Below are 17,576 nucleotides of genomic sequence, written 5' to 3'. Positions count from 1 at the left end.
CAAAGGACCCAGGAGAATAAGGAGAACAGTCGTAGAGCCAGAAACGAATATGCACAGATAAGAAGGGAGGCCCAAAGACAATATGAAAATGACATAGCAGCGAAAGCCAAATCTGACCCGAAACTGTTGTACAGCCACATCAGGAGGAAAACAACAGTCAAGGACCAGGTAATCAGGCTAAGGAAGGAAGGAGGAGAGACAACAGGAAATGACCGTGAAGTATGTGAAGAACTCAACAAGAGATTCAAAGAAGTGTTCACAGAGGAGACAGAAGGGACTCCAGAAAGACGGAGAGGTGGGGCACACCACCAAGTGCTGGACACAGTGCACACAACCGAGGAAGAAGTGAAGAGGCTTCTGAGTGAGCTAGATACCTCAAAGGCAATGGGGCCAGATAACATCTCCCCATGGGTATTGAGAGAGGGAGCAGAGGCGCTATGTGTACCCCTAACAACAATATTCAATACATCTATCGAAACAGGGAGATTGCCTGAGGCATGGAAGACAGCAAATGTAGTCCCAATCTTTAAAAAAGGAGACAGACATGAAGCATTAAACTACAGACCAGTGTCACTGACATGTATAGTATGCAAAATCATGGAGAAGATTATCAGGAGAAGAGTGGTGGAACACCTAGAAAGGAATGATCTCATCAACAGCAGCCAGCATGGTTTCAGGGACGGGAAATCCTGTGTCACAAACCTACTGGAGTTCTATGACATGGTGACAGCAGTAAGACAAGAGAGAGAGGGGTGGGTGGATTGCATTTTCTTGGACTGCAAGAAGGCGTTTGACACAGTTCCACACAAGAGATTGGTGCAAAAACTGGAGGACCAAGCAGGGATAACAGGGAAGGCACTACAATGGATCAGGGAATACTTGTCAGGAAGACAGCAGCGAGTCATGGTACGTGGCGAGGTGTCAGAGTGGGCACCTGTGACCAGCGGGGTCCCGCAGGGGTCAGTCCTAGGACCAGTGCTGTTTCTGGTATTTGTGAACGACATGACGGAAGGAATAGACTCTGAGGTGTCCCTGTTTGCAGATGACGTGAAGTTGATGAGAAGAATACACTCGATCGAAGACCAGGCAGAACTACAAAGGGATCTGGACAGGCTGCAGACCTGGTCCAGCAATTGGCTCCTGGAGTTCAATCCCACCAAGTGCAAAGTCATGAAGATTGGGGAAGGGCAAAGAAGGCCGCAGACGGAGTACAGTCTAGGGGGTCAGAGACTACAAACCTCACTCAAGGAAAAAGATCTTGGGGTGAGTATAACACCAGGCACATCTGAAGCGCACATCAACCAAATAACTGCTGCAGCATATGGGCGCCTAGCAAACCTCAGAACAGCATTCCGACATCTTAATAAGGAATCGTTCAGGACCCTGTACACCGTATACGTTAGGCCCATATTGGAGTATGCGGCACCAGTTTGGAACCCACACCTAGCCAAGCACGTAAAGAAACTAGAGAAAGTGCAAAGGTTTGCAACAAGACTAGTCCCAGAGCTAAGAGGTATGTCCTACGAGGAGAGGTTAAGGGAAATCAACCTGACGACACTGGAGGACAGGAGAGATAAGGGGGACATGATAACGACATACAAAATACTGAGAGGAATTGACAAGGTGGACAAAGACAGGATGTTCCAGAGATTGGACACAGTAACAAGGGGACACAGTTGGAAGCTGAAGACACAGATGAATCACAGGGATGTTAGGAAGTATTTCTTCAGCCACAGAGTAGTCAGTAAGTGGAATAGTTTGGGAAGCGATGTAGTGGAGGCAGGATCCATACATAGCTTTAAGCAGAGGTATGATAAAGCTCACGGCTCAGGGAGAGTGACCTAGTAGCGATCAGTGAAGAGGCGGGGCCAGGAGCTCGGACTCGACCCCCGCAACCTCAACTAGGTGAGTACAACTAGGTGAGTACACACACACACACACACACACACACACACACACACACACACACACACACACACACACACACACACACACACAACGAGTTGGCGGAGAATTAAGCTCAAACATTCCAATTACAGTGGGAACGTCAGAGCCGTCCTTGATAACACTCAAGTGCCAGTTCTCGCCCAAAGAGAAGGAGTGCATTTAGTTCTACGCTTTAAATGCTAAGCGTGTGTACTCCCTCTTGTCTGGGATCATCCTGGCAAGGGCAGTGTTACGAATGCTTTTGTCTGCTTGTTATCTTTCATGCCAGGGAAAGAAATACCGGCTTTTATTTGACAGCAGCTGCTTCGTGTTGAGGTGAATTATAATCAAGTAAGAATAGGTGACGATTATAGTTGAAATTTGAAATTATAAGAACATAAGAACATAAGAAAGGAGGAACACTGCAGGAGGCCTGCTGGCCCATACTAGGCAGGTCCTTTACAATTCATCCCACTAACAAAACATTTACCCAACCCAATTTTCAATGTTACCCAAGAATTATAATGATTAGGGATTATAGTAGGTCTACTGGTTCATGCTAGGCTGAGGAGTTGATTTTAACTAGTTGGCTAATTATTAATTATAAGAGGATCGTTTTTGTCATTGCTTCTGTTATTATTTGTCTTCGTTACTGTTGTTATTGCTGTTGTTGTTGTTGTTGCTGCTGATGATAATGTTGTTGGTATTGTTATCGTTGTCGTTGTTGTTGGTGCTGTTGTCATTGTTATCGTTGTCGTTGTTATCGTTATCGTTGTTGTTGTTGTTGTTGCTGTTGTTGACGTCAGTTAGAGCGCTGGTGGGTGGTGGGCGTCTTGTGCGTCCCTGGGAATGATTGTATAAAACAGAAATATACGAATGTTAACAGAGTTAAGGTGTTTAAGTGGTTGAGGTGGGAGTGAACAATGCGGGGCGTTGAGGTGGGTTATGTACAGGGTTGGGGTTGGCAGGGAGAAGGCGCAGAGGTTAGAGTTCTAGATATTGGGGAAGGGGGATGAGTTGAAGACGTAGGATATAAGGAGGTGGGGATGATAGAGCTTAAGACTAGTTAGGAAGGTGGTAGAGGGAGAACTGGTCATCTGTCTCGTGAGTGAAGGAGACAAGTGTTATGTGTGTGTTTGTTAGAGAGAGAGAGAGAGAGAGAGAGAGAGAGAGAGAGAGAGAGAGAGAGAGAGAGAGAGAGAGAAAGGGGAGTGCGTATGTGTAGGGGGGAGGGGAGTGCATCCAGGATAGAGTAAGGAGTCACTCGTGTTTAAAATAAACAAATACGAAGCGTTTTACAATCTTTCGATGAAGACATTTCGTCTTAATCGCCTATCTTGCCGGTGTGGTTCAGGTGAGGTACTCAGGAGGCATCTGGACTCAACCCCGTGTAAGAGGACGTAAGATATGTATAAAATGATGGAAAAATTCAACATACTAGCAAAGTTTGTGTGGATATCAATCTCTTGATAACATCGCAGGGACTGAAACAAAAGTAATGGCGAGGAAATAAACTATAAACTACACACTTGGAGACGCATTAAAAGAGATTAGAGGGAAAATGTCATCTCATATATTACAGAAATTGTGATTGAATGTTGTATCAGCCATGGATGGAGATGATATCATCAATGGCGTGTCAACTACTTGCGCTGAAAGACGCTGCCTGTAGGCGGTATCTTTCATTACAAAGAATGTGTAGCACTGCCCAATCAGCTAGCTCCTCGGGGCACAATGTATAAGAAACCAGTGGATGGAGGAGTGATGTGTGTTTGTGTATGTGCGTACTCACCTACATGTGGTTGCAGAGGTCGATTCACAGCTCCTGGCCCCGCGCGCGCGCGTGCGTGTGTTTGTGTGTTTGTGTGCGTGTATGTGTATGTGTGTGTGTGTGTGTGTGTGTGTGTGTGTGTGTGTGTGTGTGTGTGTGTGTTTGTGTGTGTGTGTGTATGAACAAACTGGCAAGAGCTTTATACAGCCTGTAGTGATAGGAAAAACTACACGAACATACCTGGAAGGTGTTAGCCCAAGGTCAGATTACCTGAGGCAACCAAACCGGTATAACGCTAATGTTCCTGAGAGAAGCATCAACAAGAGGCTGGTAGACTAGCATACCTCCTTTTGAGACCAGAGTTATGTATAAATAGCTTTTTCTAAACTTCTAAACAAGCCTCTGTTCTGCATCCAGAAATAATTCATTTGGACGAGCCGACGATGACATATCCAGAATAAAGGGAAAACGTTGCAATTAGAATTACATTTCTGGGTTTTGCTATTTTTAACCAGTGTATTGAAGAAAGGTGTCTTGTGCGCGTATGAGACGACTACCTCCAAGGTTAAACAGAGAAGGAGGGTGAGACGCCTCCTGCGTGACGCCACCTCCCGCCTCGGTCTTCACACATACACATGGGTCAATGATCGCACCAAGTCGTGTTCTGAGCCCTTATATTTACGCCAATTACATAAATTTCTCGAAATAATCAATGTTTGCACTTTGGAAAACGTGTGATATGGATGATACCTAGTAACTGCAGCGTCTTCAGAAAAACTGACATAAATATGTATATATTATCCTATTGTATTTAATTTTATATTGCTAATGTTATCTTCGTTAACATCTAAAGCAAAAGTATCATGTTTTATAGTATTATTTGGCGTGTATTTAGCTACATTTATAGGAAGGATGTACCGCATAAATTACACTTTGTGCTGGAAGTTTCGAGAGTTTGGATAACTGCCCATGATGCTAAACTGCTTCTTCGTTTGTTTGCCTTCAGGGAGGTGAGATAAGCTGCTTCATCGTCTTTCCCCTGGCTGGATATCGAAGCAGCACCTCTCTTATCCACTCTGGGAAAACGCTGTTCTGTGCGCTCAACATGTAGACTCATTTTTCTGATAGGGTATATGTATCCGTTGGTGAGCCGGGACGCACATCTTATTTCGAATTAGTGGTTTGAGGTTGTGTCGTAACACGCTCACTATGCTTCAGGTCCCGAGTCTTACTCTAAAACTAAATTGTTCTGAATGGCATCTACGCACCGTCGTAGTCTGTTTTAGAAAGTTGCTCAGATTCAGTAATTTGGGATTTTTTGGGCCTTATATGGAGGGCATGTCGATTGTCCTCAGTTAGGGTCGTTCTTGCTTCCTTTATTGCCTGACTGATGCTGTGCTGCTCACGGCTGCTTTTGCATTGCACTGGTCAAGCAAGCTGTGGTTATTGCCTCTGTTGGTCAGAAGTTATCCTATTTAAGGAATTGCGGCTTTCATCAATCACCTTCTAAGTTGAGTTTTGCCTAGAACAGTACACACACATCCATTACTTATTCTAGTACTTTTAAGTACAATACAATAACGTACCAGACGGTCCAGTTATAAGTAAAATGCTGAAAGCTCAGTTTAAATAATATATGCAAATAGTGACTACTTGTAATAATCAGTAAGTTACTTTTTTACATTAATGTCCTCAGACATTTTTAGTTATTATTCTTTACAATGCAATCCCATTTTCAAAATCCTATTGTTCAAAGACGCTTATCAAATATAATATACCCAATAAGAGACAACAACCCAACAGCGCCATTAAAAAAGTCAGTAAGGCACAGGGTGATGAGTCCATAATGAGTACTGGTAAACTGATACAAAGCCAGAAACAGGTAAGATGGTTTGTAGATGAATGGTTCAGAGAACCGACATGTTGATAAATTAGACACATGTGCAACTCTTGGGTATCTTTATTGAGGAAACGTTTCGCCACACAGTGGCTTCATCAGTCCATACGTAGGATAAACTTGAAGAACAGGAGGAGAATGAGGTAATCAGTCCCTCATCCTTGAGTCGATGTGTTCAGTCCATCAATCTTGAATAGAATACGGCATATCAGCGGAGAAGCAGCTTATAAACCGTATGGCAGGAGAGGTGCAGCAGTCAAAGGTCGTGACACATTTGTTCAATGTGGAAGTAGGTCGTGCCCAAGAATTAGGCAAGCGAAGAATTCCTAAGTATTAAGATCCCAAGAAGTTGCAGTGTCTGACAGATTTGTAGATGAATGGTTCAGAGAACCGACATGTTGATAAATTAGACACATATACAACTCTTGGGAATCGTCATTGAGGAAACGTTTCGCCACACAGTGGCTTCATCAGTCCATACGAAGGAGAAACTCGTATGGACTGATGAAGCCACTGTGTGGCGAAACGTTTCCTCAATAAAGATACCCAAGAGTTGCACATGTGTCTAATTTATCAGGTAAGATGGTACAGGGGTATAAATAGGTTGATCTGATATTCTCTGGTAGATGTTTATGATAGTAGATGTCGCATTATTAACATTAGAGTATTTGACTTACACTAGAAAGGGCCCGGGGTCGCATCCTGGGATGGAAGAAACGTGTGAGCTCATCTGTTATCTATTTGTATTGATAAAGCCACTGGATGGCGAAACGTCTACAATAAAGATACCCAGATGTTGCACATGTGTATTAATTTTCATTATCTCTGAACGCCTGCAGGAAGCAATAAACAGATATCAGTGATTTAGCCAACAGTTGTGAGTCATATTCTGGGTTACAAATCCGAAAAGTCTTCTTCTGGTAACGACTTCGTAATTGGTTCAATCACTGCTCCAAATCTTAGACGTATATACCGTACAACCCTTTGTGTGAGAGAAAATCACCATCGTTTTCTATAAACCATTTTTTTAACTTAATTCACAAAAGAGGAAATTAGATGGAAAAATAAACACAGATACAGCATCATGTGAGTTTTTATTGACTACGTGTCGCCCACACAGTGAACTTCCGCCAACTGTGTGTGTGTGCGAAACGTCAATAAAGGATCACATGATACTGCATTTATGTTTCATTTTCCATCGTGTCGGTATTTTATCTCCAAAAAAAAAAAATTAACGGGAAGTTGCAGCCATTACAAACAGTCTTGGTGGATATTCACTGAGCGTAAATTTGTGTGAGGTGTCAATCAGCGTCGTATCGCTGGATCCTTAAGGTTGTGTTGCTGGATCAGCACATACTGTAGTTGAAAAATAACAAGAGTTCAGACGGAGGGTTAGTAACCCGGTATAACCCAACGAAGATACTGTCATCAGACTGTTTGGCTTATTTCCACTAGGGGTTCTTTAATCCACTTCGATGGGATGCTATCCCATCAGTCTGCTATCACCCAGGCTCCTACTGCTGGGTGAATAGCGGCAATTAGTGTACGGAAATCTGCCCATTGTTTCCACTCGTCCGGAGACCGAACTCCGGTTCCACAGTTGAGCTGAAGTTGCTACCAGTTGAGCCAAGAGCACCCAAAACCCACCCGGCGGCTTGAAACCAAAGCCTGTCAGACATCCTTAAAAATTCTGTTACAGTTCAAGAGCGCGTCTCGTTAACCCACGCTGAAAAAATTGCCCATTTTTTTTTAAACACTCCGGTCGTCTCCTACCGAGGTAGCGTGACCCGACAAAGAAAACACTTTCGGTGTGACTCATTCCGTCTTCCCATAAGCGTGCTGACATTACAATTCAGATGATCTTCCCAACTGCAACGCAACTTCCTTACACCTCCATTGGAGAGCAGGCACTGTGCTTCCCACTTCCAGGACTCAGGTCCGGCCAACCGATGTATTTGAATCCTTTCGTAAAAAAAATACCTTGCTAACACTCCAACAGCCCGTCAAATCATAAAAACCACGTACCTACACTCACTCCTCCCTAACACTCTCACACAAGCCTGTTGGATGTCCAAGCCCCTAGCACTCAAAGCCTCCTTTACCACCCTCCCCGCCATTGACATTGTAAGGACGAAATTAAGCATTCCCGGACACAATGTTACCCTTATTCAGTTTTAAACTTCTAAAATATCTCTAACCATATAGCATAAAACATAAGAAATATTAAAATATTAAAAAAATAATAGAATTAAATCAAATTTTGTATAAATATCATCTGATACTAAGTTGGTAAGTCATGAGAGAACTGATAAACAGTGAGCACAAGAAACAGATCACAGATCTGAAAAAAATGCAGCAGATGGCACCAGCGTCGAGGAACCTCCCTTCAGGGGGATATATAAATTATAAATCTGGAGAACGAGAGAGAGAGAGAGAGAGAGAGAGAGAGAGAGAGAGAGAGAGAGAGAGAGAGAGAGAGAGAGAGAGAGAGAGAGAGAGAGAGAGAGAGAGAGAGAGAGAAAGTTAAAAATAATGATTCTGCACAGCTTTACAATTGGTTTGCATTAGATAAGCCATATAACAATAATAAAAAAGGTGGATAAAGAAGAAGAGTAGAGACAATTGACGGCAGAAATCTTTTAGGTTACCTGTGTTTATTTTGAAAAATTATTGCAGTGACTAGATGAGCGGAAAGATAATGTAAAATGTGCAACAAGGAAGTGAAAAATAATCTTCGGCTAAACAAAAATAATACCTAGAACATTTATACACAATATAAGCACATTTTTAACAGAGGTTCGTAGCATTTTAAGCAATTAGGTCGACTTTACTCCGAAAAACTTGTAAAATATTTAAGTGATACGTGAGTTGCAACAGCAGAGAATGGAGTTAATATCGCAAAAAAATATATTATGAATGTTGCCTTTACGAGTGAATGTTTGCTGACATGATAAGTGTTGTTGTCTATTACTTATTTTGCACTGCCGTCCATAGTTTGAGCGGCAGTGCAAAAGTAATTTAGTCGAAAAAATAAACAAGCCGCTTAGATGAAAAAAAAATCATTTTGGCTTCTCCGGACAAATATAGATTTCAATAATAATTAATTTAAAACGGAGATTTTTTTTTTCCCCCTTGGTATCACCTAATGAATACTTGAAACTTTTATTAAAGTCAAAGGACAACCTTTGTCGTACATATCTAACTCGTGTTTGCAAGGAGACACCTCAAGAATATCGAAGATACCATCACCCATATTCCTAAAAGAAGAGAGACAAATACATTCTGGGCTGTCTCACCTGCGTCATCTTTATGTGAAGGGTTAGAAAAAATAAATCTGAATATATTATTGTACAAGTTAAACGATAAATAAAACTCCTCCCTAACTTGTCTCATCAAAGATAAACGCACTGCACATTGCATCACGATTTTTCTTGCCATAATAAAGCGCAACACTCGATTTTCTTTTAATATGAAAGAGTCCTTCGACAAAACACAAAGTTCAGTAATACTCGATGAATTAGTGGGGGTGGAAGCCTAAGGCAAATTATTAATGTGGATAAAGGAATGTCTAAAGAAGAGAAGAGCATAAGTATTGTTTCTGTGGAAATATTCGAGGTGTTTCCAGTCCCATATTGTTTAATGTTCTAATGAACACAGTCATCATAAGCAACTATGTTGTGGTTCATGTAGGGTATGCTACTGATATATTGATTCAATCCGCATGTTACCATATTATATATATACGTATATATATATATATATATATATATATATATATATATATATATATATATATATATATATATATATATATATATATATATATATATATATATATATAATATATATATATATATATATATATATATATATATATATATATATATATATATAAGTTTGTTTGTAAAGGCAGTGATACATGTTTACTGAAACAGCCAAGGATAGAGTTGACATGTACAATGGTGTGACAGCTATGTTGGCTGTAATGTATTGCTTTTATAGCGGTATTATTCACTCACAGAACGAGTTGCTCTGTCCAATAAACTCACCTCTCGGGGCAAAATCTAAAACAAAAAAAAATGTATGTACATTGCACTTGAAATTTGTTTGAGTTTCGTGATGAAGAAGACAGTATTTCATATCCCTGCCAACGAGGCAATGCAAGTGTCGAGGCAACGAACAAAAACTACGTTGTTGTTCAGCACAACGAAAGGTGTGTGTGTGTGTTTTGTTATGTGTGAGAGAGGAGGATTTTACATATGCGTGACTTTCGTTCATACCGATGTAATGCGAACATCCTCACCACCGATGCTAACAGCGAATGTTTGCAACATTACAGTTAGCCGCCAGCACCGAACGCTTGCAACACAGCTGAAAACCTCGAGCACCTGCAAAGCAGCCTTTAACAACGAACACCTTAAAACACATTCGTTCAAAGCGAACACATGCAACACAACCGTCGAGAAGGAACACGTGCAACACACCCGTTAACAGCGAACACCTGCACCGCACTATTGTCGACCTCATCAACTACGAGAGACTAATCCCGGAAATCGGATTACCAAGAAAGAGATCAGAAAGAATGAGAGATCCTGCAAGAGGCCGGAGCATCGCTGCACTTCCCGTCTTCCATATGATGTAGAATAAAAAAAATCAAGTTAGAACTGGTGACCAAAAAAAAAAAAAAAAAAAAAAAAAAAAAAAAAAAAAAAAAAAAATATTTAGCCCACACTTACATTACACACACACACACACACACACACACACACACACACACACACACACACACACACACACACACACACACACACACACATATATATATATATATATATATATATATATATATATATATATATATATATATATATATATATATATATTTTCCCCTCCATATCCTTGACAACACTATGGCAAAATCAAAGTGGAAATGTCATCTGGACATTTTTTTTCACAAATGACCCTAATTTTGATAGTGAAGTTTGGAGGACCTTTCGGGTTCTCGCCAGAACTATCCTAACGTTCAATATAAGCAATTTATATACAGGACTTCTTCACGTTTGCGGGAAGCGTGTAATCAAACAAGCAGTTTCATCACGCCAATTTCCTATTTTTGGAGGAGAAAGTTTTTCAGCTCCGTCCACGACCATTATTATGTCACAAGTGAGCGAGAAAATTCAGAAAACAGGCCGTAAAGAGGTAAAGAAAGTGTGAGTTGGAGGGAGGGTGGGAGAAAGAGAGAATGAGAGAGAGAGAGAGAGAGAGAGAGAGAGAGAGAGAGAGAGAGAGAGAGAGAGAGAGAGAGAGAGAGAGAGAGAGAGAGAGAGAGAGAGAGAGAGAGAAAGAGGAAGCAGGAAATTTATTCCTTTGAGTTCACTGATGGGAAAAGTATTTTCTTTAAATGTGAAGCTTTGAGTATTATCTTTGAGTTCACTGGGATTACCAACAGTTTGACTGGTCACAGATCGAGCAGCGAACAGCGGACGGAGGATCGAGCCTCCGCCACTCCCTTACACACATAACGTTTCACGAAATACAACAGTTCACACATTATGGTGATGTTTATTATTATAATTCATTAGCTGGAGAAAATTATTATTATTATTATTATTATTATTATTATTATTATTATTATTATTATTATTATTATTATTATTATTATTATTATTATTATTATTAAATGGCTGGAGGAAAAAATCATAGAATCAGTCACAGTCAACAAAAATTAAACGAGTTGCTGTTTTTGCAGGTTTTTGAGGGTCGAGTCCCATATTAGAGGTAATCGTCTACTGAATACCTGTGATGAAAATTGTGGTGTATTGGCTCACTCTTCTCCAGAGACTAACAAGTTGTTACGTGTCTGGACGAACGAGGTGCTGGATTTCGACAGTGATACATATCAATTTTGGTGTTTCGAAAAATACACAGAGGTCTGATACTTTTTTGAAAGAGAGAGAAAAACCATCTTCCAAACTTAGAAGCTGGATGAGGAAGTGAGAAATCGTGCATCCTTCACAGTCTTTGACCGATTTATTCTTTATAAGAATAAATTCATAACCTGTGGAGGATACGTAAATTTTATTTCTTCAACCCGTTTCTAAGTTTGGAAAAATAATAGAAACGAGTCATCACTAATTAAAAGGTGGGAAAAGATGGTTTTCATACCTTAAAACAGCAGATATTTTGTAATGAGAAATAAACTCAAATGCAGTTGTATGGAAGGTCCATTTTAGGATCTGGTAAATATCACGCCTTGAAATAAACATATTAAATTTGTGAATAGTGAGTCGATTCTTTGTGCAGCTCTCTCATGCTCAGGGTTGTCTGCTTTTGGACAGATATCTGTTTATTTTTGTCGATTATTCATGAGAATTCCTTAACAATTTAACCAGCTCACCTGAGCCACCCAGAGCCTGAAATAAGTGGTCTGAGAGGCAAGCTGTGTCGTCAAGCTTGGTAGAAAGGTACTATGTGCAGAGCAAACCTTCGTTTGTGGACTCGATCAAAATATCCTTAGTCAACCTATGTTCCATACTCTGACTTAAAGCTCTGCTTAGTAGAGCGACACGTGACTTGATAAGGCTCTGCTCACGGTAACATGTGATTTATTGAAGCTTTGTTCAGAGCCCAGTGTACTCTATAACCAAAGGTTTCCTCTAAACGAAGACCTATCACAGACTGAGCGCTCATAAGATGACCTCTCAAGACGTTGTATACCAACCGCTAATCATCTTATACAATATATATATATATATATATATATATATATATATATATATATATATATATATATATATATATATATATATATATATATATTATATATATATATACAAATCTGCCAGTGCCCACATTTGGCATGTTGTTTAAATATTTAGAAAATGAACAATCTATGGTCAAATATAATAGGCAGTTCACGTGTCAATTATTCTGTACTTGCCGAGTAACACTTACAGTTAGAAACTCAACTCTTACATCCGCTTCATAACTTCAAGATAGGCCGTCATTTAAGGTCAAGGCCTCTGTCATACCTGCTCTTGAAACTTTGCATGAAGTGTGCCTCTACCTCCTCCTTGTTCAGCTCATTGCACTTGTTTACCTCCCTAAATCTTAATAAAGTATTTATATATATATATATATATATATATATATATATATATATATATATATATATATATATATATATATATATATATATATATATATATATATATATATATATATATATATATATATATATATATATATATATATATATAATTTCCTGTCTGAATTTCCAAATACATAGAATCTTGAACACAAAATAACAAGCTAGGTAATCTTCCATCAGCAACGAAACTGGAGACAAGAAGCTCACTGCAAGAACTTAAGCTCCTTGACACATAATTTCTTGCTCAGCTGTGTAGCACAATATTCATCTTTCATTAGGTTGCACTGCAGATTAAAGTAGCCGAGATGTCAATAAAATAACAAATGTGAGCAATAACTTTGTACCGGTGGGGGTGGGGGGTAATCAGATTTAATCCCAGTAAGAGGAGACTGGCTCCAATTCATCGGATAGAGAGCCCTGCGCCACTATCAAGTCATGGATATGAAGGGGCCTCACAATTTATCGATAATTTTAAAAGCCAGAGACGGGTTTCATGTCTAGACATTTCTCATAAAGACTGACTCCTGTATTGTACACAATGCTGCATTGACATGTTAATTAGGTATTCGACGGAGGACTTTTTCACGTGTTTACGAGACTTAATGTTCAATCAGGCGTCTTTTTTTGGTAATCATATTCGCTTTGAATATCTGTTTTCAGATTGCCTGTGATAGCAACATGTTGCTGAGACATAAAGAGCTTCAGGCAGCAATGCAGAAATAATTTATGTGAATATTAGTGAGAATAGGAGGGTTGTTGTAGCTGTTGTTGTCGCTCGTCTGGCCACCTGTGGCCTATATGGGCCACTCTGACTCTAATGATACTCGCGGTGGTTCAAACTGTGAGTGTTATATTGAATGTCAAGGAAATTTATCCCTCGTGAATTTTAGCTCTATAAATCAGATTACAAAGTCCATTAAAAAAAATAAAAGCCATGGGAAATAAAAGCTGGAGTTATGGTTTTTTCAGGCACCGGCCACATGTCACTAAAATTATATATATATATATATATATATATATATATATATATATATATATATATATATATATATATATAATATATATATATATATATATATATATATATATATATATATATATATATATATATATATATATAATATATATATATATATATATATATATATATATATATATATATATATATATATATATATATATATATATATATATATATATATATATATATATATATATATATATATATATATATATATATATATATATATATATATATATATATATATATATATATATATATATATATATATATATATATATATATATATAGTCTGGTCCCAGACTAGGCCTCTTAGTTGCTAGCCTGATCAATCAAGTTGTTAGTGCCCGCCCCCCACAATCCAACGTATGTACCACAACCCGGCTGATCAGGAACTGCTTTCAGGAATCTGTCGAGCTCCCTCTTGTAGATAACTAGGTGTTTGTTGGCAATCCCCCTTGTGCACGTAGGGAGGGGTCTAGAAGAGTCGTGGTCCCTCAAAGCCGCCATCACGACTCACGAAACCGTAATAACACGATTGAGCGAATCCTAATAGAGCCAGCTGGTCCAGTAGTTAACACACTGGCCCCTGAGTTGGAGGACTCGCCTGATAGGGTTCGATCCATACCCGTTGCGATTTAATCATAAAGACCACGGGAATAAAAGGCGTTGTTTTAAGTCACCAGTCATGCAGACCTCCAGTATACAACAGAATCAGGAAACGTCTAATATTTCCATCTTAATATTTCATTTTGCACAGGAAAAACCATTAGGTGAGGCTGACGCTCACTCATATTACAGCCACAATGACTCCTAACATGTTTTATCGCTTCCCCCACGTACCTGTATATAATGTCCTGTCGCATTATTACTTGCGTGACTTTGTAAAGTTATTCCCAGAGTGAAACGTTATCTTTAATTAAAGCTTACTCTGCACCGGGTGTCTTTTTTTGCCATACTCCCCGGCGAATGTAGCACCAGTTTGATTCGCCGGCTTAATCCCGGTCCGGGTCTTGTCCATGAGGTGACCCAACACTGCTCTTTGTAACTCTTACTTCTGCCCTCATGACACGCCAGACGCGTACGATGAACGTCCTTCAGTAACGCGGACATTAACTGACTCGCAGGGCGACGGGGTTATGAATCGAACCTTTGTCAACAACTCGATGAATTACTACACTGTATACACAGCGAAAGCATGAACCTAAACGATGGGAGACGCTTGTGTACACAGAATCTCAGGAAACAGAATCCACAGTACGCACATGACAATTTAGCAGCAGATAACAAAACACTTCGTAAAGCAAGTACATAGATACGAGTTATTTTTGTAAGCTACGCAGCATTCACGGTAACAGACCCAGCGAGAAATTCTCCGAAAACATGACTTAGAGATTAATAAAGTAAACCATCTGGGTAAATCTAAAGCAGACTCGGCAAATAGTCCGTGCGAGTGAGACCTTTATGGTGCTCCTCGTTAAGTGTTTGTTTTGTGTTCCGGTAGTAATGGTAAAAATGGTGGGGACTTTCACTAATTAGTTATCCACTCTGCAGCTTTATCGGACAATGACTGAGTGAGAAAGAGAGAGAGAGAGAGAGAGAGAGAGAGAGAGAGAGAGAGTAGAGAGAGAGATAGAGAGAGAGAGAGAGAGAGAGAGAGAGAGAGAGAGAGAGAGAGAGAGAGAGAGAGAGAGAGAGAGAACAAGTGCGAGAGACGTGAAAGAGGCGTGAGAGAGACGTGAGAAAAAGGACGTGAAGAAAAAAGGAAGTGAGAGAGATAACTGGACGATAACAGATATCCAGGACACTGATTTTCATAGAATTTAATGAATAACATTTTCTCTGGTCATTCACATCACTACAGTTGATGATACTTACTGGAGGAGACACAGAAGACAGCTAGGAAGTGGTAGACGCGCAGCGCCCTGCTAGACTAGCTAGGGTGCGGGCGTTACTGCCCACTCAGTGAGGAACCAGCATCATGTCTTACGCATTGCCAGGTACCACCCACCCTCATCTCACATTCCCCTAAGTAAATTAAATTTTTATTTAAACCTTAGGCATAATTTTAAACTTTTACAATAGTTTTGTTCAGTAATTTATGTAGAACTGAACTTAGGAAAACTCATTAAAGTCAATGTTAACTTATTGTCTTTGGGTCCCTGTGTCGTATAGTAACATAGTTTAATTTTTACACTGACATCAGTGAGGTTAATAAAGGGAAAGCAACATAAAAATAAGTGCAGCAGAGCAAATAAATAATGAATATTTTTGCAATACTATACTGTCTCCCATTTCTGCAGTTTTATTCATTAGTTATTCCCTGGTTCTCTTCTCAGATTGTTTTATGCTAAGACTGGCTTTGACATGATCTGGTAACCCATTCCAGTCCATTATCATTGTATAATCTGTGTGTGAATCCTGGTCAACTAATGTGAGTACAACAAAACTGCATTTACTTTCCTTAGTGTCCTTATTGGCTACCGTTTCCAACCACTGCAAAATTTAGTCGGATATTCTGGACACTGACTAGTAGCAATTTGGTATTTTTATTATAATCAAAAAGAAGCGCTAAGCCACAAGAGCTATACAGCAGCAATTTGGTATACGTAGCAAAGTTTCGCCTGCTGTACTCTATCTGCCACAATAAGCATTTCCAGTTTTTTGTAAGTCATCGTGGACAATAGGTTCTCTAGGACCCAAGGCCAGGATGCATCTCATCACACTCGCTTCAAAAACTATAGTCTGTTTAGAATTATTTTGGGGGGAATTAGGTAAGGGTACCATGAAGAACGAGTATAGTCTACGTGATACTGTATAAGAGCTAGACATGGGGTCTTGTTTGTCTAAGCGTGTAGACACCGCTTCTGTCTATAAATCAGGGGTGACCAATCAGGACGTACGTAATGCGGTGGAGCCGCAGCCAGGGGTGCATGGACGATCCCTAGGATACAACAGCATTCTATAATATTCTTTGGTAAACGAATATTTGATTACCTCTACTTAAAAATTATATGTCAATAAATCATGGGATATATTATGAATTAAGGACAATACATAATTCAGTCAATCTCATGTTCAAGCCAAGTAAGCTTCTGTTTACTCAGAAAGCTGGAGCTCGTTGCTTCAAATTATTCATGAGTTAAAATGCAAAACCAGATGCCTCACTCAACTGTTTATTTCTTTTCCGCTAAGCCTAAGTTATTTACGTGTTTTGTTAACTTCAGCCATGTGGAGAATTTGTTTCTTGTTTCTTCTTCTGAATATATACATTTATTCTTAATGCTGGAGTACTGTCAGCATAGTTGCTGATCCTCCTTTACATGTGTTGTATGCATAGATTAGATGAGCATTATAGTACCGTCCATGTGTTTATATAGAAGATCCCTTAGGCCTGTGACTGTATGACGTCATGGGATGCAGCGAGCGAGTGAGACGAGCTACCTCGGCCTCAGACGACGCATAGGCATCATAGAAGGCAGGACACGGCAGTCTGGGCTCTATCTCCCATTACCACAGTCTGACAATAGTGTTACCATCCAACAAGTGAGTTTACCTTATCCATCAATCTCCTACCGAACCCCCACACGACAATTTGGTGGCAGTGGTGTGGGCGTAAAATTGATAATTACTCCGATGTACGGAGATTTCTTTCGACCAGCAAGACGGTCATTTCGTATCGCCAGTAGGCCGACCTAGCCAGCCAGCTACCTCAAGCCAGCTACCCCAACCAAGCGTCTACCAGCCTCTACAATATTCACTGGTCAGTCTTTGTATTAGTGTTTATCTGGTTATTTGCATCACTCCCGAG

The 17,576-nt window shown here is 39.7% G+C and overlaps 1 protein-coding gene across 2 annotated transcripts in view; it reads right to left on the bottom strand.

Annotated features, from left to right (window-relative positions):
• Positions 1–15,722, bottom strand: part of LOC128700697 (innexin inx2) — a 37,162-nt gene extending 21,440 nt beyond the window's left edge. Inside the window, exon 1 of one of the 2 annotated variants that reach the window (XM_053794018.2) lies at positions 15,644–15,722. The gene's annotated coding sequence lies outside the window, so the exon portion shown is untranslated. The remainder of the gene's footprint in view (positions 1–15,643) is intronic. The other variant, XM_053794026.2, reaches the window with a different exon arrangement.
• Positions 15,723–17,576: the final 1,854 nt, after the last annotated feature.

The sequence above is a fragment of the Cherax quadricarinatus genome, chromosome 20 (assembly GCF_038502225.1).
Source record: "Cherax quadricarinatus isolate ZL_2023a chromosome 20, ASM3850222v1, whole genome shotgun sequence".
NCBI lineage: Eukaryota > Metazoa > Arthropoda > Malacostraca > Decapoda > Parastacidae > Cherax > Cherax quadricarinatus.
Note: the sequence above shows the minus strand (reverse complement) of the source record. Positions and strands in the feature narration are given on the sequence as shown.